The sequence below is a fragment of the Cygnus olor genome, chromosome 1 (assembly GCF_009769625.2).
Source record: "Cygnus olor isolate bCygOlo1 chromosome 1, bCygOlo1.pri.v2, whole genome shotgun sequence".
Taxonomy (NCBI): domain Eukaryota; kingdom Metazoa; phylum Chordata; class Aves; order Anseriformes; family Anatidae; genus Cygnus; species Cygnus olor.
In genome coordinates this window covers 144,453,721-144,478,138 of record NC_049169.1, presented here as the reverse complement: position 1 = coordinate 144,478,138, position 24,418 = coordinate 144,453,721, and the positions used below count along the sequence as shown (strand labels likewise).

The 24,418-nt window shown below is 43.9% G+C and overlaps 1 protein-coding gene and 1 long non-coding RNA gene across 3 annotated transcripts in view; both read left to right on the top strand.

Annotated features, from left to right (window-relative positions):
• The window catches only part of EDAR (ectodysplasin A receptor), a 71,259-nt gene that overhangs the window by 11,593 nt on the left and 35,248 nt on the right, over window positions 1–24,418 (top strand). The window lies entirely within an intron of this gene.
• LOC121067823 lies at window positions 17,315–21,545 on the top strand. Its single transcript, XR_005818485.1, has 2 exons — window positions 17,315–19,446; window positions 20,206–21,545. It is a non-coding gene; the product is annotated as an uncharacterized LOC121067823 (long non-coding RNA).

Genomic DNA, 24,418 nt, shown 5'->3' with positions numbered 1-24,418 from the left:
AAAAAAAAAGGAGGTAATGCTGTTGCCTGTTGGCTAGGGTACTTGCCAGGGTGTATGGGGATATGGGCTCTGAGGAACACTCAATCTAAAATATTTAAATTTTTATTAGAGTAAGAACTGGACCCTAGTTTCCAAAACCCTGTCCCAGGTGGTGCCCCAGTTGCTGGGTTTGGGAGTCACCTGAGTCAGAAAGAGAAAAAAAAAACTGTCTGATGCAAAGCAGAAAGGCTTCAAGAGGGAGGAGCAGGACAGCCCTTGTGGCCACGCTGCCAGGTGGGGACTCGGGGCTGCCCAGTCTCCGTGATGCCTTCCCAGCTTGCCCGCAGTCAAGGGAGAAGAGTTTCGAACTGATGTTCAAACAAAGGGGGATGCTTTCTGCAGGCAGACAGAGGTATCTGGCCTTGTGTCACGCCAATGGGGGTCTTAAGTACAAAGAGATGGAGCAGCACTAGTGCTGTGTTTTGTGGGAGGAAAGTGGCCTGCAGGAGGGAATCCACAGTGTGTGCTTTGTGGGGAGCCTGGAGGACTGGACTGCAAAGCTGAGCCCCCAGCCAGTTCATAGAATCACAGCACCACAGGATGGCTGAGGCTGTCAGGGCCCTCTGGAGGCCACCAGGCCCAAGGCCTGCCCCAGCAGGGCCACCCAGCGCAGGCTGCCCAGGCCCATCTCCAGGTGGCTTTGGAAGGCCTCCAAGGAGGAGACCCCACAGCCTCTCTGGGCAGCCTGTGCCGGGACTCCTCACCCGCACAGCACAAAAGGGCTGCCTGGGGCTCAGAGGGAGCCTCTTGTGCAGAATGCTCCCAAGAGCCTTGCTGGAGTCATGGCCAAAGCACATGTGCTGGTTTTTGAGGGCTTCCATTTTGAGGCGTCTTGCTCTCCCCAGCCTCTGGCAGTAGCAAGGATGCTGCCACCTCATGTGGCTTCAACAGGTGGTGCTCAAGTCTATCGTGGCACTGCTCCTGTCCCAAATCTGGTCCCCAGATCTGATCCCTGCCAAAACAGGGAGCTTTCTTAGTGAAAATGTGCTACAGATTAGCCCAGGATAGTTTGAATTAGGGAGGGCTACAAGGCAAGCAGCTCCAGGGGCACCAGCATGGATGGGAGTTGATTTCTGGTGGATCAGTGTCTTGCAGCTGACTGCCAGCTGTGGCTGAAGCTCTCTCCCCTGGGACACTTGTGAAGATTTTCCTACCATGTGCAGTTGTCAGTGGCTCACAGGGCAGCCTCCTCCCGAGCTGGGGCATGCCACCTGCACCATGAAGCATTTCCCCCTGCATCGTCCGGGTGGGCAGGACTGTGGGGGAGGTGGACTGGGGGCACACAAGTAAGCAGGGGGAAAGAAAAATGACTACATAAGCCCCGTTTGCTTTGGGATCCAGTCAGAGCTGGGGAAATACACCCAGATGAAGAAAAAAAAAAATCCCTCCTGCAAATATCCAATAACCCCGTGGTTTTGGCACTCTCTTGAGAGACGGGAGCGCCCTGTTCCAAATTAAACAGAGGGAGTATTTGATGTTGTCCCGTTTCACTCAAAGTATGTCTTACTTCTCCACTAATAAATTGATATGTGGAAACCATATACGCCTCTGAAATGTGCTAACCATATCCCGTATGCAAGACTTTAGCTCTTACCAAGTCACAGTACTTTTTAATCTGTTCAAGAACAGTTCCTTAGAGTGCAAGTGGAGAGCACAGCTGAGATTTAGGAGCAAGATGTTACAGGGGCAAACTTCAGTGAAGGAGTAATAGGTGGCATGAGTGTGGTAGTCTTAGGTTTTCATTTCCAGGCTTTTGTATGGCTTTGAAGTAAAAATAGTCTACATGAATCATAATATTTTCTGAACACTGAAGGTAGATTTCAAAAAAACACTTTCATTGCAGATTGTTTGGTTTTTATTTGGGAGACTTTGCTAACTGTGCTTATACTTTTACCTCATAGCAGGCCCACTGATTTCAGCTGCCGATGCAGCTCTCTGAGTGGGGGCAGCAAAATCTGGTCTTAATGTTTTGAAGACTGATGTTAGTCCCTTTAGGAGAAGTTTGTTTTATTAGGCACATAAATTAGGGAGAGCTATTTTGTAGCTCTGTATCCAGCTTTTGCTTTTTCCTACAATGAGAATAAATGAGCAAGAGATAAACAGGACCTCAGGGATTCAGGTGAAGAGCTTTATATTTGTAATAGTCTGAGCAAGGAAAACAGACAGAACTGGTGAACAGGGAGACTTGGTCATTGTTGCTTTAAAGCCTTAAACTCACATCTCCATGAGGCACCAAGAGACAGGGTGATATTATGGCTGTTTTTTTAAAGATTTGTATACAGAGTATGTCATGACATGGCAACAAAAATGAGATGGTTTTAACTGACATGTAACTTATGTGGTTTTAGTCACTTTCCATTACATGTCAATAGTGTAGAAAAAAAGTAACCAACAGAGCATATTAGTAATAAACAAAAATGCTACCCTCTCCTTTGCACACTGGTGGGTCTCGCTTTGACATAATTAAGCATAACATAAAAATGATGCATCTGTCAATGCCATCATTTATCATGAAAGGATAAGCCCTCTGTGCTGCATGGTTTTAATTAACTGTCACTTGCTCTCGAAGCTGAGATGCAGTATACACATTTGGCACTTAGGAGCATACATGAGTTTGTGTAGATGTCCTAGAGGGCAAAGCCAAGATGGCCAGAAACTGATTCTGAAAGCGACCTGAGCACACAAGCACTTGCTATCCATACAGGGCTTTGTCTTTTAAACAACTTTCCTACTTGCATCCTTTTTCGTGAAGAATTAGTTTTTCCTTTTCACCATTTAAAGCACATCACTAAAACATGCCCCCAGGTCTCTGCACAGCGTGACATTTCAGACAAGCTGTAAAAGAAATGTAGTTCCTTGGTTGCTGCTGTGCACTTGCTAGGTGTATCTTCCGCAAATGCTGTTTCTATAACCCTTTATTTACTTCAAGAAAATAGTCACGGTGCTAAATCACTTTTTATTATAGGGTTTTGCTAGAGTTACACATGTGATTTTTCTGCTGCTTACAGGGGGCACAGCACTGAGTCAGGCCAAGCCCCCTGCTATGAGCTGGCCCTGACTGGAGCCTGGATGACTCCAGGGGACCGCCTGCACTGGGCAGCCTGTCCTCGGCTCTGGGAGGGGAGCCCATGTGGCACAGTGCGGGACGTGGCTATTCACAAGTTAGAAACACGAGTGCTTACATTTCACTTTGCACGACGATCTTCCCGTTATCCACCCCTTTGTGGGCAGAGGCTGATGCTGCATTGCCCTGGTGGCAATGGGCTCCAGGCAGGTGAGGGTGAGCTGTATGAGACTGCACTCCAGGTGGGATTATTTTGATGTAGAGGCAGCATGTACCCAGCATGTCTTTGCCAACTTGAATTTATGAGAAAGCTGGAAGGCTGCAGAGAAGGGCTCTGCACCAGGGGAGCAGGCAGAGCAGAGGGTGAGGATTGCAGCACACAGGAGGGAGAGAGGAAAGGATGCCCAGATCCTGCTCTGGGGTTTATGAAGAGCAGCAGGCACAAGAGTGGTGGTGTCTCTCCAGTGGCTGGAGCTGGGGAATCCAGGGCGTTTGCTGCCTAATTGGTTTGGTGGTGCCCTCATTAGGCTAAGAGGCTCTTGATATGGTTTCTTGAAATTTGCAAGTAAGCTATTTTTAACAGGCACAGCAATGGAGTGACTGCCTAGAGCCACGTATTTCTGCTTCCCTCTCTTGCGGCACAAGCCGAACCTGCTTTGCTTACACAATATTTTTTTCTTTTTGGAAAGCTGTGCTCCTTTTATTGTGTTTGACTTTGGGTTCAAGCAGCACTCTCTAGCTTGCTGTCATGAACTGAAATGTCAGAATGAAATACTGAATGCTATTTCCTCAGATACTCTGTGTCGGAAATTATGAAGGCTCCAGGCTAAGTGTCCGCAGCGGATTGCCACGATTGCTGCCATGGAGCCATGCTCCATTTTTCAATACATTGGTCATGGGCTGATGAAACTGATTTCTTTGAGAACCTCCTGCTGCTAGCACCAGATAGAAAACATTATCCCTCAAGGAAAAAAAAAAAAAGAAAAAAAAATCAGAAAGAAAAAAAATGTATAGATGGTAAATCTTTCAACTGCGAAAATAGAAGGGCATACCTGTGGCCAAGGTGAGATTGATGCTGCAACTTCACAAGCAGTTGTGTCAGTTCAGTTCAGGAGATGTTTCTCCTCCCATCCTAGTGGCTAGATGTTTAACGTGTTGTACAATCTCTCTTCCCGCCCTCCCTTTTGCCCTATTTTAAATCTGCTGCAAATTTAACCTGCTTTATTCAGATTTGTAATAGCATGATGGTTATGTGCTAGCTGGGGCATGCAAGTAGCTGGAGTCCTAGGAATGCTCATAATTTGCATCCTTAATAAACCATAATTTAAAATCCTAAATATAGAAAGTGCTCTATAACTGAAATGGAATAAAACAGCTCGTTCTTCCCAGATCTCCATATCCCAAATATCCCTGTGAGCCTGGAAATGTTGGAAGAAGCCCCTTACAGGCCTGGCTCTGAACTACTTGAAAAGGAGAATCAGAAAACCAAACCTAGAGCAGTTAAATCTGGAAGACACTGAGGAGTCCACCTCAAAGGCAGGGTCACTCTGTGGTGCTAGAACAGCCCTTAAGGGTCCTTGGTTTTGCTGTTCATCCTGTATTACTTTCTGGTCCCAGGATCAAAGAAAGACGTTAGGAAATGCTAGAGAAAGACAAGATTTTCTGACTTTTGTTTTAATATTAACCAAGATGTTTCCTATACTGTCATTTTTCTGTATTCTTGTCTTTTATCAGTGCTATTTTAGAATATCTCCTCATAAACGTTTTTGAGTGCCATGAATCAATACAGCCTTATTCCAAATGACGTGGTAATTCTTCACCCTGGGAAATGCACCACAACCGGTTCTGCACCACGAGCGGCACCCTAATGCCCCGACTTTTATCGGGCCTTTGAGTGATACTGCAAAATGGACAATAAACATATTTATTTGCTGTCCTGCCTCAGCAGCTGGCTCACCATCGCTTCCCAGGCAGTGATGGCGGCTTGGGCATCCCAGCCCAGCCCTTCGGGTGGCCGCTGCCGCCCGTGCCCGTCTGCTTCTCCCTCCACCCACTACCTGCGTTAGGAGTTTGACTCTTTTCTTATATATATATATTTTTTCTACCTCAAAGTGAGAGCAATTCCCGGTGCATTTATCTCAGATTATGCGGTCGTTGTAAGATGAAGTACCTGCAGCAGCCAGTCTGCGGTTGATTTGAACGCAGGCGAGTCTCGACAATGAGCTTCAAGGAGGGTGTCAGGTATAAATCTCCTCTTCAAACAGCCAGGGTGCATTCCAGACTTCAGAGACACCTCTTTGTGTGGAAGGGTGGTTGTGTTTTTCATTTTTATTTTTTTTTTATGCCTCCTTTTTCTTGGGCCTGGAAGAGGATGAAAGTGTCGGGGTGTGTGCGTTCGTTTAGGCTGATAATGAGAGTGAGGCTCACGGGCATGGTAATTTGGCAGCCTCTTCACTTCCTGTAACAGTTTTTAAAAAAATCATCCAAGGGCTGCTTAAAGACAAACATTTTTTGTTTAACTACTGGTGGTTCATTTTCTGAACAACCATGCAATTAATCTTATTTGTATTAAAGAGGCAGGCTGCTTTTTGTACGTTTTCTGAGCTATAATTAATGAAGATCAAAAATGTTACAGAGACACAATATTTAACTTTTCATAGGTGCGACTACACAACATCTGCAGCTATTAGAGAAATCAAAGAAAAAAGCAGTGTGTCTTTTTTTTTTCCCTTCGAAGTGTGCTTGCTAGGCCTCTTTCCTGCGCAGAACTCTTTACTGCTCTAGCCGTGAAAATAATTTTTGGTGAGGAGACTAATCAATACTCGAAACGTAGGCTTTTTTATTGCAGTGAGAGATAAATACATTGTTCAAAAACCTATTATCAGATAGGTCAGACTTGCATGGACTGAACCTGTGAAGCTGAATACAGAACTACCCATGTTGCACCTTGAAGGACTGGACCCAAACTAGAGTTTTTTATTGCTTGCATAGAAGTTTTTAGGCAAGTGTGTGTGTCTGTGTGTGTTAAAACTTCAAAAGCATCACAGCAGTTTCATGATTTTACATGTAAAAAATCCTGGATGTCTTTGGCACCAGGAACTCTATAGCATAGATTATCTTTGAGCTGTGCTGCTTAAAAACAATTAGTTTGTAATAAGTAGTAGCTTATTTATCTCTACGTGATTAAATAAAGAACACCTCTGGAATGTATCACTCGAAGACATATGACGAGAAACGTGCATAGTTTTACCTTGGCATTAGCTGCCTCCCGCTCCACCAACCCTTCAGCTCCTCCAGCAAAAGGAAAATCTGGTTTTCACTGGCCTGAAATCAAAACATGCTTGGCTCCAAGTGTGTCACTCAGATGCACAAAGTAACTGCACACTTTGCATTTACATACAAGTAACAGGAACATGACTTCATCACACCGGGGATCACTCGTTTCATATGCATGTGGTATTTTGACACTATTTCGCAAAGAAAAGGTGCAGCTATGTTATTCCTCTTAGTATGAGGACTCTTCTGGTGTTGGTAAGGTAAAATTGACCGTGTCATCTGTGAGATCTAGGATAAACCTGATCTCAAGCATTGTTTGATGAACAAGCTATCCTGGTGTGATCTGAAAACCAACAGGACCCCCTCTGATATGGCCTGGTCCATGTTAAGAGGGAAAGAAGAATTAATCTTCGTCCTTTCTTTGTGGGATGCAAGTGTCACCATCTGGGAGGTGATGTACAAAGAAGGCATTACAACCTGGGGATGTCTGTGCCGAGTCCCTGTGCCTTCAGTAACAATAAACTCTGCTTCCAGAAATTTGGAGACAAAAATGGGCAAGGGATATAGGGCAGCTCTGAGCAACAGGCTGCTGTGCCCCGGCAGTGCCTGCCCAGGGAGAGAGCAGCCTGGCACCCCCATGAATGAGGTCCTTGCACATAACCCATGCTTGGGGGCTGAAGAGAGACATTTGTTTTGGAGAAATGTTTGCAAAACTGCATCACAGAAAGCTGCACATGATGATTACATCATATTTATTTCTGTTTTATTCATGACTCATATCTTTCCTAAGTATAGGAAAGAAAAAGAAAAAAAAAGGTCTAACAATTTCATGCATTTAAATTAAAAGTCTTCTGTCACGTACGAGCGACGTTGGGTCTCTACAGCTCTCCCTTGAATCCCTCTCAAGGTCAGAAAACCACCGAGGTGTTTGTGGGAAGAAAAGCACATCCCTCAGAGCAGGACCAGCAGTTTGAGAGCATTTGGCTGTAGCAGGCTTGGGGGTGTCAGGGGATTAGCCCCTACACCTTACTTGAGTCTTAACAAAACTAGGCACAAACAAATGTCAACAGCTTCACTGTTTTTTTCATAATTGCAGAACTGTTAAATGCCAAAAACACACACCCAGCAAAAATGTACAGGTTCTTTAAGTGGCTCCAGGAGATGAGAAGTTTTCATGTCGTAACTTAGGTGAGCCCCTCCTGCAGTCCCCAGGTTACTCATCTTCCTAAGCACTCTTTCATGTTATCTCCCAGACTCCAAGGTCTTTGAGGAAGAGACAGCCTTTATTTGTGTACTGTACAACGTTGAGCATATTTAACAGCAAGCTGAAACATTTGTCTGCACTGTAAATAGTTGCCAAACACTGTGTTCTAAGATGGTGTCAAGGACATTAATTTCTAATTATTAAGAAGGGAGGGAAAAACATGCATTATTAAGAAGGGAGGGAGTAGAAGATACTATACTTCCAAATGAAATGGTAGAACATGTAGCCACATGAAGATTTCAGTCTGTACCCCACTATTCAGGGCACAGTTTAAGTTGCCTTTACAATGGCAGTTTTTCTCTTGATAAGGAAGTTTTAAGAAAGACTGGAAGAGGTTTGAGAAGCTCTGGTCACAGTGCTGGCAATTAACAGGCTCCATATGCTGAGGGAAGATAGGCATTTTCAGGCGTCTTTGCATCTCCAGCCTGTCCCCATATACCCCACAGAACTGCTGTGTGAGGCCCCAGATTTTTCACCCTCCTCTTAAAATGCAGGTCTACTTCTAAGCGAGAGTGGCTTCCCTCACTTTATTTATTATACCACATCTTCCCTACACATTCATTTAAAGTATAGGTAAAAATTATCTATTATATTACCTATATTTTACCTATATTATATATTACCTATATTACCTATTCTTATAAGAATTACTTATTCTAATAAGAATTACTTGTTCTTATTCTTATTCTTACACATTTTCCATGCTTTATGCTTCTTACCCTTGCATTTCTGAAGAAGCCTGGAAAAAGATCAGGCCTGTGACAATACTGAACAAGTAATGTGAGATTTACTTCACTTTGCACCTAACTGGTAATACAAAATGCTTTCCTCAGACCTGACCAATTGTAGTGATTAGAGGTCTAAACTAAAATTTTGCCCAAACCTTCAGCTCAGTGTCAGCATGGAGAAGAAGATCATTGGGAATTTTAGAATTTCTTGGCCTCCTCCTTTAGTCAAGATTTTCTTCTCTCTGTAGCCATTTTCTTCAATAAAGATGCATGACAAAGAGAAGTTAAAGTATGTTTGTATCTGAGGTAGGTCAGAGACGTGTCTTTTCCAGTTGGAGTAGACTGGCTAGGATCAAGCCACAGTATTGCTTGTGAGGAATAATGACATTTAAAAGACTAGCAGTAAATGACACCTCCTGCATGCTTTCATGCCCTTGACCTCAACTTTCCAGTGCTTTATACAAATGTTCTTTGTCCCCATTATGCGGAACCTGGGAAAAGCAAATTTGAGTGTGTGGTAGCACTGATCTGTAGTAATGAAGTGTTTGCTAAAAATGTTGCTTACTTACAGTGCCTTGCACTTGAAGCTAGAGGGTCTAAAGCAAGAGCTATCTTGAAATCATATTCCTGATGTCACTGAGCCTTGGAGAGCAGGCGTTCTTGACAACTGCCATCAGAAGTTAGAGCTGAGCTGCAACATCAAGGTTTCAATGCCTTTTTTAAGTATAAGTTTAGGTTGACTGGTCGTTCAGAAGAGGTTGTAAAAGGCCTGAGGTCTGACACACTTGAGGAAAACCTATACATCAGTCTCAGTGCCTAAGTGTGTCGAGATGAGGACTGGTCTCATCAGCTCCGTATTTGCCACCATGCCACTTTCACAAGGGAGTTGGTATTGGTGATAATAAGGTTGCACATGGAAAGGAGCAGTCTTTTCAGTGGTAATTTGTTCACACACACAGACAGACCCTGCCAATGCTGTTTCCAAGCAACTGAAACCATCTGTAAATTCAGTTCTAATTCAGAAAATAGTTTTCGAAAATAAAATAGGAAGAGGCTTTGGAAGATACGACCTCATTCAAATGTGGGATTTTCTTAGTGGGGGATATGTTTATGTTATTTTACATGAGAAAATTGTTGTTGTTTTTTGTTAGAAAGGAAGTTAAAATCTTTCCCCAAACCATGGGACACCCCTTTATTCAGGTATTCTTAGTATGTGCTGTTTCCCTCCATCTGAACTAAGTCTTTGGTTGGACCAGAAAACCAGCTAGCTGGAAGTGTTCCCTCCACTCATGTCAGGAAAACGTTAGCTGTCCCAGGGGTGACTGCCAGACCTGGAGCAGCTCCAGTGAGCTATTCCAGTCCCCGTAGCAGCCATGCTCCATCCAAAGGCTGGGGAAGTTTTTCCTCTTCCTGAGGAAAGGAGTGCTTGGCTTAGCAGCTTTCCATCCTTCCCAAATGCAAAGCTTCTTTCTTTTCTCAACAGACAATGACAGAAGGTTTTGGGAGCTGTGTCCACCTGCAGGGTGGGTGGGAAGAAGAGCCCAGCAGAGCCCCCAATGGCAGCAATAATCCCTTTCAAGAAAGGGGGAAAGCAGCCCAGATCACACCACTGCAGCCTTAGGACGTACAGTGCAGCAATCCCAATGCTCGCAATGTGAGACACCTGAGAAAAGCAAGGTGTTATACGGGGTATCTCTGCAAGGAGCCCTGGGGAGGAATTCAGACCTCCTGCACTGCTTGGGTCTAGCAGGAGTGGGGAACTCAGCACATCCCTTACGTGCTCACTGGCACATTTGGGATACAGTGCTCCAGGGGGAATATGGGCTTCCTCAATATTACTGCTCAATGTCATAATGGATGGCTAATTATAGGTCTTGTAGTGAAAGCAGCAGCCCTACAGAGATCTTAAGCTACTAGAATTTAAGTAGAGATGTTATTTCTGGGATATTATTCCCACAGGCCAAAGTAAATTACAGCGGTATTTTATGTTGGCTCACCAAAAAAAGTTAAATGAGCAAAGTGTACAGTTTTAAACTAATCTTCTTATCAAGAAGTCACTTAGACTCTGTCACTTAGACTTCATGTTCTGCTTCCTCCTTGTAAAGCCAGGAACGTCTCTAGTTTGAATCTTTGCACCGTGCATGATGGAGGACCTGAGCAGGTACAGCCTTGCAAGCTTCATTGTGCAAGCTTGGATAGCATCTTTAAAATCAGCAGAAAGCCTGAACCTGTATACAAACAAACAAACAAACAAGCCCTTTGCTATCCAGTACTCCTCCAAACCATCCAAGGGAAAATAATGCCACATAGGAGAACAAGTTCTTGAAACACTTCAGAGCTCTCCTTTGTTCCTAAACAGAGCCTAGATATACAAAGCTAGCTGCACCTAGCCACTTTAAGGTAAGATATTGCAATACAGCTGTTTGTACACTTCCTAATAATGGTCAAGACAAAGATTTCCAAAAGTTCTCCACAACTTATCTCTCCCCGTAAAAAAAAAAAAATAATAAAATCATATGAGGAAAGGATTAGAAAAAAAATGAGCCCTCAGGCTTCCAAGTAGATGGGAAGCCATTTTGTCCTCTCTAAAGTATCACTTCCTTGGGCAAAGTGACAGAAAGATGGATGATGTTTGAAAGTTTAAAGATGGCATGTAAGTATTCCACCCTGAGGAGTGCACACTCCTCACACCTGAAAATAAAAATGGGCAGAGTATGATAGGGTTAGGAGCATTTGCAAGCTGTGCCTTGGGAATACACTTTGGAAGGCATGAAAAATTAACCCATCAGACCTGAGGACCATGCCCTTACTTGTTTACTGAAGCATCTAGCTGCGGTTTTGTGAAAGTGAGGGTACTGCTTAGAGAATCCTTTGAATTTACTTGGGGTGTCACTGAAGTGCAGAGTGCCAAAGCTTGTACGTGTCCAACGCATTGTGCTGTACTACTGAGAAACTGCATGTGGCTGAATGGTGGAAGGTCATTAAAACTGAGGGGAGACAGTAGATAGGATCATATTTTCAGTCTTGTTTGTGTGAAAACTTCAATCCAAAAAAAAAAAAAAAAGGCACTTGGAAGGATTTTACAAAAGGATTTACAAACTGTACATAAGAACAGGCTTGTTCATACCAGCATGCCACTCTCTTCATGGCACAAGGTAGAAGTTACAGCACTACCCTCCGCAATAGTTTCCATTCCTATTTGGAGTATGTGAACGGACGGGTAATGTTTCAGGTGTTATGGGAAAATACAGGCTGGAGACACGTAGTGAGAAAAATGGGCTCTGGGTTGTGCAACACGGAGGCAGTTCAGGCACTTAATCCCGAAAGATCAGTAGGACTTCACATGGCTGCTCTGCAGGGGGTCCTTCACAGTCCTGCGCTCCCCAGACTCCAGTCTGATAACAGCCCATTTCTGGGCACCGAGGATCCTTCCACAACCGCGGCTGAAATAGGATGCCTGTTTACCGATCTCAAACAGCACCGTCAGCAGCTTGCTACTTCAAAGATCTTGCTAATTCGCTGGTTGGGTGCCAGCGCCCTGAAGGCAGGGTGCCCACATCATTTGGCACGGCAGCCAGCCTTTCTCTTCGCCTCGCCTCCAGACATCAGCGCCAAGCCTGCCTACCCCCTCGGTGCAGCTCGGCACCTCTCCCAGCGCCGTGCCCTCTGACCGCACACCGCACATACAATAGCCTTGGAAAGCGGCAATAATTGTCTCTGAGATGTGTGGCAGCTTGGGGAGCCGCTCCATCTTCAGCAGAGAAAACCCGTTCCCTGAGAGGCAAGTCTATGGGAACAAACAAGAATGAATTTCTTTAATTAACAAGCCAGGTAGGCTGTTGCAGAATCGTCCCAACCCCCAGTTCTCTGAGCACATTTAAAGGATGAAAGTGAGTGATTCATGAGCAAAAGAGGGATCTAGTCATAACCTAATAACCCAGGCCTGGAGTAGCTGAGTATTGTTCTCAAAGCCTGTTGGCTTTCCAAAGATTTCGATTTGTGTGACAGGATGCTCGATGTATTGCCCAAATGGTCTGTCAAATCTATCACGGTGACAGGGAAATATTGTGCTCTCCTCCTTCCCTCTGAAATTCCTTGAATACCTGGTGCCAGCGGTTCAGCTGATAATGCAAGGAGGGATGAAAGCAGACAGGCTCGTCTAGAAGAAGTGACTTTTCAAATGGGCTGTGACAGGTTCCCTTCATCTTTCTGTAACGTGTTATTCGGATGCAAGCAACGGACTACAAATAAGCTCTTTGGTGCTGTGACGCTTGCTACAGCCGTTTTCATCTTTCCACTAATTGTGAACTATTATTTACTTGCTAATGTGCTAGTGACTGTTCCGCTACTTGGAATATATTGAGGGCTGCATTTCGGGCTCTGAGCTTGGATTCGCCTATTTTAAAGAGAACTTAAAGGTTTCTGATCAGTCTGCTAAACACAGGTTTACATTAGGGTAGGTCTGTGGTGCTTGCAGTGGTATTGTTCTGATAGGCAACTTATACGACTGCTTCCTTTAAGCAGGATGAACACACCGTTTTTATGTGCTTGATCCTCTTTTATTAATTGTCAGCTACCATATTGAGGGCTCTCTTTCTGTGCCGTGGCTCGTATCCAGATGCCGCCAGGATCGCCGAGAACTTCACTGCTGACTTCAGCGGGGTTTCACCTGCGCAGCTGTGCCTGATATCGCACCTCGGGGAGGGAGCCGCCTCGCTCCTACCGAGTCTCATCTCCTTCCTTTGAAGCACCCGGGCTCCTCAGCACCTCATGGCTTAGGGTCTGACGCATTGAGGGGAACAGGGCTGCAGTGCAGAGGCAGGGATCACAGGTGACTGTCACCCATGGGTCTGGGGGCTGAGACACGGCCATGCCACTCCTTCCAGCAAACACTTGTGGAGATGACGGCGGTTTTAGATCTCTAGTACAATACAAAATCTCTGAATCACAGTGGAAAAGATCTGCATAGGAAACAAGAAAGAGCTGACAGTGACTGTTTTACTGTTTTACTTACAACAGCCAAGCACCGTGCAAGGTGTGATAGCAGCTACTGCCTGCACATGGTGGAGTAAGCACGGCAGAAGAAATATATTTGTGTGTTAACGCTGGCCCCGGCACAGAGGCTGAAGTACGCCTCGTGCTTTGCCTGCCCTGGCACAGCCCCAACACATATTCAAGCAGCCTGAGGGCTGCTTTAGCTTGTATCCAGCTTTAATGGCTCCGGCGGACCACTGAGGAGCATGGGCAGGGTATAGGGATGGTTACAGGTTTTGTAAGTTATTTGAAGCATCTATGGCAACTTGTCAGGGTGATCCGTGGTAAGATAACTGAAGTCTACTCAGCTGCACATGAGCTCACCCTTCTGAGGCTTGTCCAAGGCTTTACAAAAATAAGCATGTTTACATAAGAGAGCAAATGTTTCCCATATTTGCTGCTTCCAAACTTCTCTACAGCCATCAGTCTACCATGGGTACTATTCTTACATGCTTCAGCCGCTTGCTTTAAATCTTTCTTCTACGACACGGCACAACAAACATCATCTGCTGGAATACTTATCTCTGCAGGCCGTGCTTCAGCTCCTGTTTCGGCATGAGGCTTCATACGGAGGACTTCAGCACAAGATGTTAGTAGCAGATAAGCGAAGCAAGAGAGAACAGTTGCATTTCCTCCCTCAGACCATGTCCGTAACTGCACAGTTCGTAGACCGTTTCAGGTGTTTTAGTGCTGGACATTTAAGTTACATCAGCTGACTTGAGAGTGCTCTAACAGATGTGTTCAGGAGAAGCCTTACAGGTTCAACGTGCCTTAACTTCGTGGGTTTACTGCATTGCCCCACTCCGACTCCCCTCCCAGGCTACCCCTGTGTTTACAAGCCTTCAGTGTTATTTTAGCTTCTCGCTCTTGCCTTCATCATAATCTGTGAAAATCAGAGCTGACATGATGACAAAAGTTGTCACATTGAATACATTGTTTACTTGGCTCAACCAGTTATTTTTATAGTCTCTCTAGAGAAAGTTTCTTATTCGAATTTGCCAGAGAATACTCAACAAGTTTAACTAGAAACTTGGCATTTCCTCTTCCAAGAATTCTTCGAATGATATTCTCCAGCAACAGCCTAATTGACAACATCTTCCTTCGTGGAGGCGCACACATCCTCCTGCATGAAATTTTCTCCATGCAGTCCCACCTGGGTTTGGGGACTACACTTCTTCTTGTGTGCGCACAGAAGCACACAGCCAGTTAAAGGCTCACCTAGGAATCACGGACACGCTAATCAATTTCCAAAATCTGACTCTGTGTAAATGGGAGATAAACATTCTGCCAACTCGTGACGAGAGTGATTCTTCAGGCTGAAACTGAGATTTCTTCTGCATTCAGTGCTGTACATTTTACATGCTGCATCCCTCCCCAGTTTAATTTTCCCCAAGGCCTTCACATTGTTCTAAGAGAAACAACAGCTAAGATCTTTTCCAAACCAGTGGAACGAGACATCATGTTTGACAGGAAAGACCTAAAATTTATGTTTTGCTCGTTTCATGCTTAGACTTGAATTTACCAAAACAGCTTCTCCAAGAGGGGGTAGTCCCTTGTAATTTATATGCCCTTAACACCACAGTCACCTGTGTGATCCAATACTGTCTGTGTCTGGGTTATTTCCGTGTTGGTATATCGATACCTGCAGACATTTTAAGCCGGAGGATGGGTAGACTACTTTAAATTCTGTTTGTGACCAAACAAAAGTAACCAACCCCCTGAAGTTTTTAGCTTATAAATACCTCCCACAAAAGTTTGGTTGGGAAGATTCACTAGCACCATAAATTTTTTTATGCTGTATGCCTCTGGCCTTCAGATAACCATGAGCTGGTTTGCAAGGTCTCATAGCTCTTGCTGTTAGATGTCTATAGAGCTGCAAAACAATATTTCCAGTTGGTAAAAATCTGTGTGATTTGTAGTCTGCAGGGTAGATAAGGTATGAGGAAGTGAGAAGACATGGTAATCCAGCAGCAGCAACGAAGATTTCAGGGTGGTCAAGGGATCTCTTCATAAAAAGGGAGCTGAGTCCTGCATCCTACAAACATGTTTATTTAGGTAAAGAAGAATTTAAAGCAAGGTCACCACTGATATCCCACCCAGCTTTACAGCAAGCAAAATAAATAGCTAGAGAAGGCTGTTTTGGAAAGAAAAGGAAGGGGGGGGGGAAAAAAGAGTGAAAAAAAGTGTAATTCTGCAAAATCTTTTCTATCCTGTTTCCGATTTGTGCAACATTTTAGGCTTTAAGGAATAAACAATGTGGTTTGTTGTTTTTTATTTGTTTATTTTGTTTTGTTTTCCCTTGGTGCTTCAAAAAGCCATTTGATTTACCTTTCTTGGCTCTAGGGCTGTGGGATTACTGCATGCCCTAGTGCCTCGCCTCTAGCCTCCTCCTGGTGCCTGGATGCTGAGCTATGTGCCTGCAGCAACGCCAGCTCCTCCTGAGCCTCATAGGGCCTGGGAGCACCAGAGCTGCCAGTGTTAGTGTCATGTCCCATTCGGGCTGCTGGTCTTTTTGTACCCTATCTGTGCTCCCTTTCTGCTTCCCCACACTCTCCACACCAGTGCTCTAAATGTTTGTCCCTTTGTAGGTTATACACCAGGTGTGGAGGCATTATTTTGCTGGACATAATTTTTTTTCCAGCTTGCACTGCAAAAGCAGCACACACATGCTTTCAACCTAGAATGTAACTAAGTAAAATATATCAGGCTGATTTGTGAGACAGGTCTCCCAATCTGTCTTGTTCAGGAAAGGAGATCACCCTAATAACTAACTCTAAGCAACACCTCAAGGTCCTCCAGAAGGTACTGAAGGAGGTGTCACAAGTATAAGGTAGTTTGATATGAGCTGATCCAGCCGAAGTGTAGCCTTCCTCCATTTCAGATGAATTCAACGCAGTAAAGCTGGCTTTGCAGTATGTGCTAGCTTTCTATTTAGGATAAACTCAAAACAATGTCATCCCATTCCAACAGCTATGACTGTGAATAGCTGACAGATTGGGCAGGCAGTCTTTTTCCTCTGTATTTCTCCAAAAGCATCCAGTTAGCTCTGGCTTGTTCATGTGATGGCGTAAGCAAAGCTTTGACCTGTTTGTAAAGACTCCTTTCAAAGCAGATGCTTGACTCCAGCAATTGTTTTCTCTGGGAGTGAACTCAAGCAATAATACACCTGAAAGACACTCCAATCCATTTTTAATGCACTGCACATAAAAAGCTAAAACCAAGTATTTTCATCATCAACCTCTTTTCTCTTCAGGGCTTGTTATCCCTGGAACCTGTAAAATGAGGTCCTTTAAAGCTTCACCATCTGCAGCAAGTCAGAGATTTCTCTCTCTGAATGCCTTACCTTTCCATTGAGTAGGGGTCACACTGTTTTGATAACAGAAAAATTTTAGGATTTGTATCAAATTAAAGCTTCGCATATGTTTCTTCTGTTATTGGTCTTCAAAGTACAGAGGAGCCATACCTTCCTTCAGGAGTAATCGCTGGCAACTTGTAACTGAATGCATGGGAACAACACAAAGCTGCACCAGGGGAGACAGTGCCCTCAAATAACATGCTTTAACTTTTGGTTAGCCCTGAAGTGGTTGGGCAGTTGGACTAGAAGATATTTGAAGGTGCCTTCCAACTGAACTATTCTGTTCTGTTCGACTCTACTCTACTCTATACTCCACTCCACTCCACTCTATTCTTTTTTCTTTTCTTTTTTCTTTTCTTTTTTCTTTTCTTTTCTTTTCTTTTCTTTTCTTTTCTTTTCTTTTCTTTTCTTTTCTTTTCTTTTCTTCTCTTCTCTTCTCTTCTCTTCTCTTCTCTTCTCTTCTCTTCTCTTCTCTTCTCTTCTCTTCTCTTCTCTTTTTTCTCTTCTCTTCTCTTCTCTTCTCTTCTCTTCTCTTCTCTTCTCTTCTCTTCTCTTCTCTTCTCTTCTTTTTTCTTTTCTTTTCTTTTTTTTTCTTTTTCTTTTCTGAAATAGAAGTTGTATATGAGGGCTTCCTGCAGTACTTTGAGCTCAGGGTTGGCCATCAGGTGGCATACACAGTACTTAGAGAGGCCAGTGGATAAAGGAGAGTGGTTTCTTCGCTCTGTTTAAAGCAGAACTGTTTTTGCCAGCCCTCACAACTGGATTCTCTCTTGGCCAGGCAAGTGTGTTTGCCCATAATACATTCAGTCCTCAAAACGAGACATTAGAATTTGAGGATGAAAGCAGGTTTTTGTAGTGGAAATATTGCAAAGATGTTCTGCCAGAAGAAAATCTTTTTTAGCAACTTGAGCATCCAACTCAAAATAGCAGCTCATGATGTTGGAGTCACTGCTTTCATCCAGCACCACAGTGAAAAGCTTTGAGCTGGCATGGCTCAGCAGTCTGCAGGAGGTACGATGACAGCTTCCTAAGGGTGCAGATTGCTTTTGTTCTCCAGATGAAAACACTCTTACCATGTCAGTCTCAACATCCCCTTCACCAACCTGGCAAAGCAAGGAGCACGCGGAGAATGGGAACATGTTGCTATGGCATCATTGGCAAACAACAAATTTGGTAGAGTTTACTCCAGAAGATAAAAAACCCAGAGCAGTTGTTAGGCACAAAAGGAATATATTTGCTGGTGCATAAATAGCGGCACTGCAAAACTGATGTATTTCTTACAAATAAATGCAAGTTATTTTCTCACATCTTGGTAGAAATGCTAACACAATTTCAGGGAAGGAGGGAGAAGAACGAGTCAAAGAGCTCACCAGCCTCAAAGATCTAGTAGCTTAACAGATGAGAATTTACAGTTTCTAGATCCCTACCTGACTGCAGGCTCTTTATTCTCATTATAACCTTGTCCTGGGATGTGTAAATAAGACCTTATAAACCCTCCTATGAAATGCTTCATCCAGGATGGCCAAGGCCTTCATTAAACACTGTGTTTGGTTTTAGACATTCATCTCAAGAAAAATGGGGACAAGATGGATAAAATCTAGGTAGAAGCAATAACAACCAGTACTCTAGAAATCTTGGCTTAATGATGCAAGACTATGCAGTCTTAGGACTGTTTTCCATAAAATGTGACCAACCTGATATGTGATACCAGACTCAAATACCTCGGGGACTACTGCAGAGCAGAAGGAAATAATGTGTTCTTTGTGGTGGATAAGACGAACAGCAGCAGCTTCAAGTGAAAGAAGAGAGATGTGGATTAGAGATGAAGAGAAGCTGCCTCAGACCAAGAATGGGAAACTAGTGGAATAAATGGCTGAGGACAAACTGGAATCTCTATCACTGGAGGTTCCTGAGACCTGGTTAGATACACCTTTGTTGGTGTGGCAGAGAATGATTTTGTCTTAGCATGAAACAGAAGGGTAGATTAGATAACTTTTTTGAGGTCCCATCTGGTCCTTTTCTTTTTTTTTCTTTCGATGTTTGGATTATTTGATAACTGTCAAGTCTGTAATAAGCACAGATCTCAGAATCACCATTTCATTAGCTTGTTTGTTTGTTTTCTGACAGGATGCATTTTACTGTACTGATACATAGAATCATCAGTTTAATTCTTTGTAAAATCTAATGGCTTTATACTGCAGTGCTTTTGATACTAGGTGTGTCTTAGAGATACATAGAGTTTTAAAGAAATTACTGTCGAGAAGATGAAAGGACATAATTTTAACTAGGCTATTTTAACATAACTCATCATCATAATGTTACCTCACCATCACAGTCACTCCTTCAAAAATAAGGGGATGAAGCAGAGGAAAAGTATCCATGCTGGCTTTGAAAAGGAATTTCCATGTTAAAATACTTGGCCACAAATACCATGCACATAAACACAAACTAGGCAGCTGTCAGATGTGATAGAAATGAAATACAGTGAGAATTATGCTTTTTCCATGTTTAGTAATAAAATGTATGAAGGCATAAGATATGGATGCAACATCCAAAACAGTAAGCGTCTATGATCCAAGTTTTCCAATAAAGGTCCATACGAACTGAAGGAGTGTTTGCAGTATCATCTGAATCCAGGCAAGTTTAATCCAAGGAGAGCATTCAGCCTCTCATTGCTGCAATTATGGTAAGTTCTTAAATGCCAAAATAGTAAATACTTGAATTTACAGCTGTAAGCTATTCTTCTTCTTTCTTATAATCCCGATAGCCATGAATTATCCATTAATTACAAGAAAATATTTTTAATCTTCTTAGAGTTATCTTAATTTTAGCCAGCTCTGTTTTCTGCCTTGCACTTCTCTTCTGCCTGCAAGGGGAGTGGAGTGACGTACCTCCAACCAGGCACTGTTTCTCCTCTCTGTGACCTGCTGCACTGCTTCCCAGCCGCCTGTCTCCTCTGCCCAGAGCCTGCCATGGCCACAGAGTTTATCTGTTATGTGGCACCTATTTAGGCCATTTCTTTGAGGGTCATCCCAGCTTCCTCTTGCTTCGGAAGTCTCTTCCTTATAAAGCCCAGACATGCTCGTCCAACCAGTGGTGAGGTAAATCTCCGTTCTTGGCCGCAAGGCTCTCAGAGAAAGCCATCCATTGCATGTCCAGCCATGAAAAAACCAAACCAAACCAAAACAAAAACCCACAAAGCACAATGAGAACCTCCTCTTCTACAAGCTCCGCAATCCAAGGACTGATGAGTCAGCACAACCTTCCAGCAAGTTCTGCCTCTTCCTAGCTTAGAGGGTTCCTAAATAGCTCTGCTATTCCTGCTCAGCTCTTTTCCAAAACCTGTTTGAGTGTACCCAGGCAGGGACAAGAAGTAGCTCAGGCCATCAGGCAGGGCTACAGTCCCAGCAAAGGTGTCTGATATGTACTTTACATTTCTCTACAGCCTGAAACAATTAACCAAAAGCACCTGTCTCCTCTCAGAAGGTACAACCATGCCACTGCAAAGATGCTCTGAAGGCCCCAGTGAGATCCATGGGCAGCCCCAGTCAATATTCCAGAGCAGGCCCCTCTCAGCCAAACAGTTCTCCCTGAGTACAGCTCAGCGCTTTGCTCAGAAAGGCACACTGCCATGAAACGTGCCCAAGGCCCTCCTCTGCTCCGCTGCAATTTCTGTGTTTCACCTACGGTGCCTGCTCTGTGTGCTGGTATACCTCAGCTACACAGCTTCTCGCTTCAGGCCAGAGTATCTGTATTTCTCCCTTCGAGATGGCATGCAACCAGGTAAATTCAAGTAAATTCTTCGCTTTAATTCTTGTCACCGTCCCAAGGAGGTTGGCACAGTGCCGCAGAGCTTTGCCGGGGGAAGCGTGAGCAGCTCTTTGTGTGCTGCCACAGGGCAGACATCACTGCATGAAGCAATCTTCTCCCGTGCCTTCAAGTAGGAACTTGAACATCATCACAAGGATGGTTTAAGACTCATCCTTTTCTCCATCCCACCTCTCTGCACAGGATGGCCCCAGTTCTGCTTCCTGAAGCCTTGGCGACCTGCATGGTTCGCTCACAGGAGACTGAGGTTGCCTCCAACCCCACAGGCCCTGTGCCATTCTGTGGGGTCACATAACCCAAGTTCTACCAGGCAGCAATCTCCACAGCAGGCTGTGGGGTGGCCAGCAGGTGGGACTCTACCAACGGGCAACCACAGCCTGTGCTTGGCTCTGCAGCCTTCCATTTTCTCCTCTCCTGTCCCCGGCCTTGGTGTCCTGCTCTGGCCTAAGCCTCCCAGCCTGGATGCCTGCCCTCCATGCCTCCTCCAGCCTTGGGCCTCAACTTTTGCCCTGATTCCTGCTTCCACACAGCTTCATCTCACCCTCCGGCCTTCATTTCTGCTCTATTCAGGAGGTAAGAGCCCTGTCCCACCCAAGCCCTGGTATATGGGTGTGGTAGCACCATGTGGGATTTAACACTGAGGCGGTGCTCAGAATGATTCGAGGCCAAATGGATTCCTCCCACACCTTGGCTACCCCAGGAGAGCAGGGATACGCGCACGTTACCCCTGCGAAGCTGCGTGCGGGGTCCTGACACTGCACAGCTCCTGTTTTCATGTCATTCCAAGTAGCCTGTGAGTGATGCAGGTCTGCAGTGCACAGACAGGACCCTTGCCATGTTGAAATGCCTTCCAGCAGCAACCACCCATGTTGGCAGGCTATTAAGTTTCTACAGAATTTTGACAAGTCTCCAGAGGAACATCAAACCATCCCAAATCTCCTGAGGGGCTAAGAATTTTTAAAAAAATGAAGAAGAAAAGAAAAAAAATAAAAGAAAAATCTGACTTCACATGTCATTATTCCCTGCAGCTTTGTAGCTAATTTAGAATCTGTTGATCTTGGTGCCAATAAATAGTTTATCTTTAAACTACCTCTATACTTTCAGGCTTGGTTTCATTCTCAGGTTAGTGTTGATCATTTAGCTAACAATTCAGTGATCTAACAGAGCCTCTAAGAAGAGATATTCACTGTATATATCTGTCTGTGTGTATTTGTTCCATTAAGCAGAACCTCACACGATAGCTGAATATTTCTTTACAAAAATCTGCCTTCAATTCTGCAAGCAGTGAGCGCGGCATTAATATAAGTGCTAATGTGCTGCCCTCCAGTGGAGTCGGGATCTGGTTTAGGAGGTTGAGTTCTGCAAACCTTCACTTGCAGCATGTTTAAAGAAAACACTCATATGGCAAATATGAAGTCACAACATTAAATTAACCACCGGAGGGACAGTGTTAAATCTGTTCAAGCGTGTTTTATGGAGAGGATAGTTTGCATCTGGCTTTAATTGTGCAGTGCAAAACAATGCTGTCCCAGAGCACCTCCTTTCTCTGCAAGTACTGCAGTCAGAGGGAGCAGAAGGTCGTCAGCTGCTTGTGGATGACACTTCACATTTCAGAGCTTCTGAGGGTAACTATAGGAAGTTCTCATTTTTAAAGAATAGCCAAATCCAAAATGTTTCAAAACCGACCAGATGTTACATGTAACTATTAAGGCAGCTGGAAGGAGCTGTATTTATTCACTACAACATCCCTCATCATCTGGTATGAAAATGTGGCACCTTCTGGTTTGTACCAGAAATGATTATGTTTATTTGAGCATATTCAATATTTCTGGGAATAACTTTAAACCACTTTTTTTTTTTTCTTCTCTCACTGGCTCTTTTTCTTCCAGACATTTTAGGACAGTCATCGCTTCCCAGAGGTCCCCTTCTTGTCCTCATTTCATTTTTCCTACATATTGTAAAATCTACAATTGGTTCAAAGTTACATTCACAATCTTAGCTTGCCTAAAGACACTTTTATCAAAGAGTAGCTTCAGATGAATAAAAATTTAAAAAATGGGCACAACTAAAAGTTAACATTGTAGAACTCAAGACCACAAGACCATGATGTTCACCATTGCTTCAGTTTTCTTTGGGTATTACCCTCTTCATTTTCTCCATAATGCTTTGCCCTGTTTCCATCACACTGCCTCTGCATCAGGACAATGCAGTGCTTTTAAAACCACATCTTCTTGTTTTCTTGTGCTCATATCACTGGAATGAGATGAGGAAATAAATGTGCATATGGATGATAAAAAACTCTTTTTCTGCTCTCAGCATAGTGGAGTTGTGACACCACAAATCTTCCAACTCAGTCTCTAGCAGCACACATTTTCCCTTTTCAGCTCTTCTTCTCCAGCTGGACACCTCTTCCAGCCAGTGCAGATGTGGGCTGGTGGGACACACGGTCATTCATCCTCCCATGCTCTGCCTTGCTCATTACCTAGCATGGTTTCAGCAGTCTGCTGTGGGGCTTGCAGAGAGAGGTTGTTTTTATAAAAGTTTTGGATGGTGGTACCCTAATTCTGAAGGTATTCTCTCCCCATCTGTGCTGGGGGTTAATAGCTCCGGTTGTTTTATTAGTGGATGGTATTTTGTTGTCTTTTCTTTTCTTTTCTTTTCTTTTCTTTTCTTTTCTTTTCTTTTCTTTTTTTTTCTTTTCAAAAAAAATACACCTATGTCTTCTGTAAAATCATAAAAAAATAAAGATCCTTTAGATGTGCAATGCAATATAACCTAGTAGGTAAAAGCAGTCTCCTAAGTAGTCCTTGACACGGTGGCTTTAATTTCTATATGGAGGCAGGTGCCATGGGCAGTCTGGACTTCAATAAAGCATTTGACACTGTTACACATAAAGAACATGGAGTAGGTCCACTAGGTAAAAAACAAGCAAGCAGGAAGCTATGGATGGGTCACGTCAGGAGAGGAATTACTGAACCGAAGGATCCTGCCTACTCTCCAAAATATATAAGGGTGTAAGAAGCTGCAAACTGCACTAAAAATTTGCTAGTATTCCAAGCCATAAGGCAATTTTCCTGCTGAAACAGACAGGGTACAGATGCAATGTTGCTCCTCCATGGGAAGGAGGTTATGCGTTTACTCAAATAAGCGTGTATTTTGCATAGCACTGCTGCTGGTGTTGTCACAAAGTTCTCAGGATTTGTGTGGGATGGGGGCAGTGGGGTGGGGGGAATAGGTTTGCAAAGAAAGTGATCCCTTTTGTTAGACCAGTTGATATATCTAGACTAAGTAAACAGCTCTCAGGCCTAGCTCCTTCAGCAGGTCCAAAAACCAGCAGTATAAGCCACGATAGCTGCAAATTAGAAGCAATCACTCTCAGATCAATCTTATTATGCTAATCAATTCCACCACATGAGAGAGAATGATGGTTAACACCTGTGGAGTTGGGGGTTGCTAACTGGGAGGGCAGTGACAGCCTGTCAGCTCCTGCAGAGGGGGGGAAGAACAGGGAGGTGGGGTGGGGGCAGAGAAAAAAAAAAAAAAAAAAAGAGGTCATTAGCACCTGTGATATATTTTTAAATATGTTATTACATTTCTGGTATTTTGTAATTAACCCAAGTTAATTGCAAGCTCTTGGATGCGCATTTCCAGCCCAGAGGATAACCGCTTTATAAAACCAGCTTGCTCCCTTGGAAGCTTCAGCTTGACATAGCCTAGTAACAGGTTTATCAGATAAGGTACCACTAGGCTTAATGTGCTCCTTAATTAGGAATGTAAACACCTTCATTAGAAAAAAAAAAAGAGAAAAAAAAAAGGCCTCAGAGAAATTC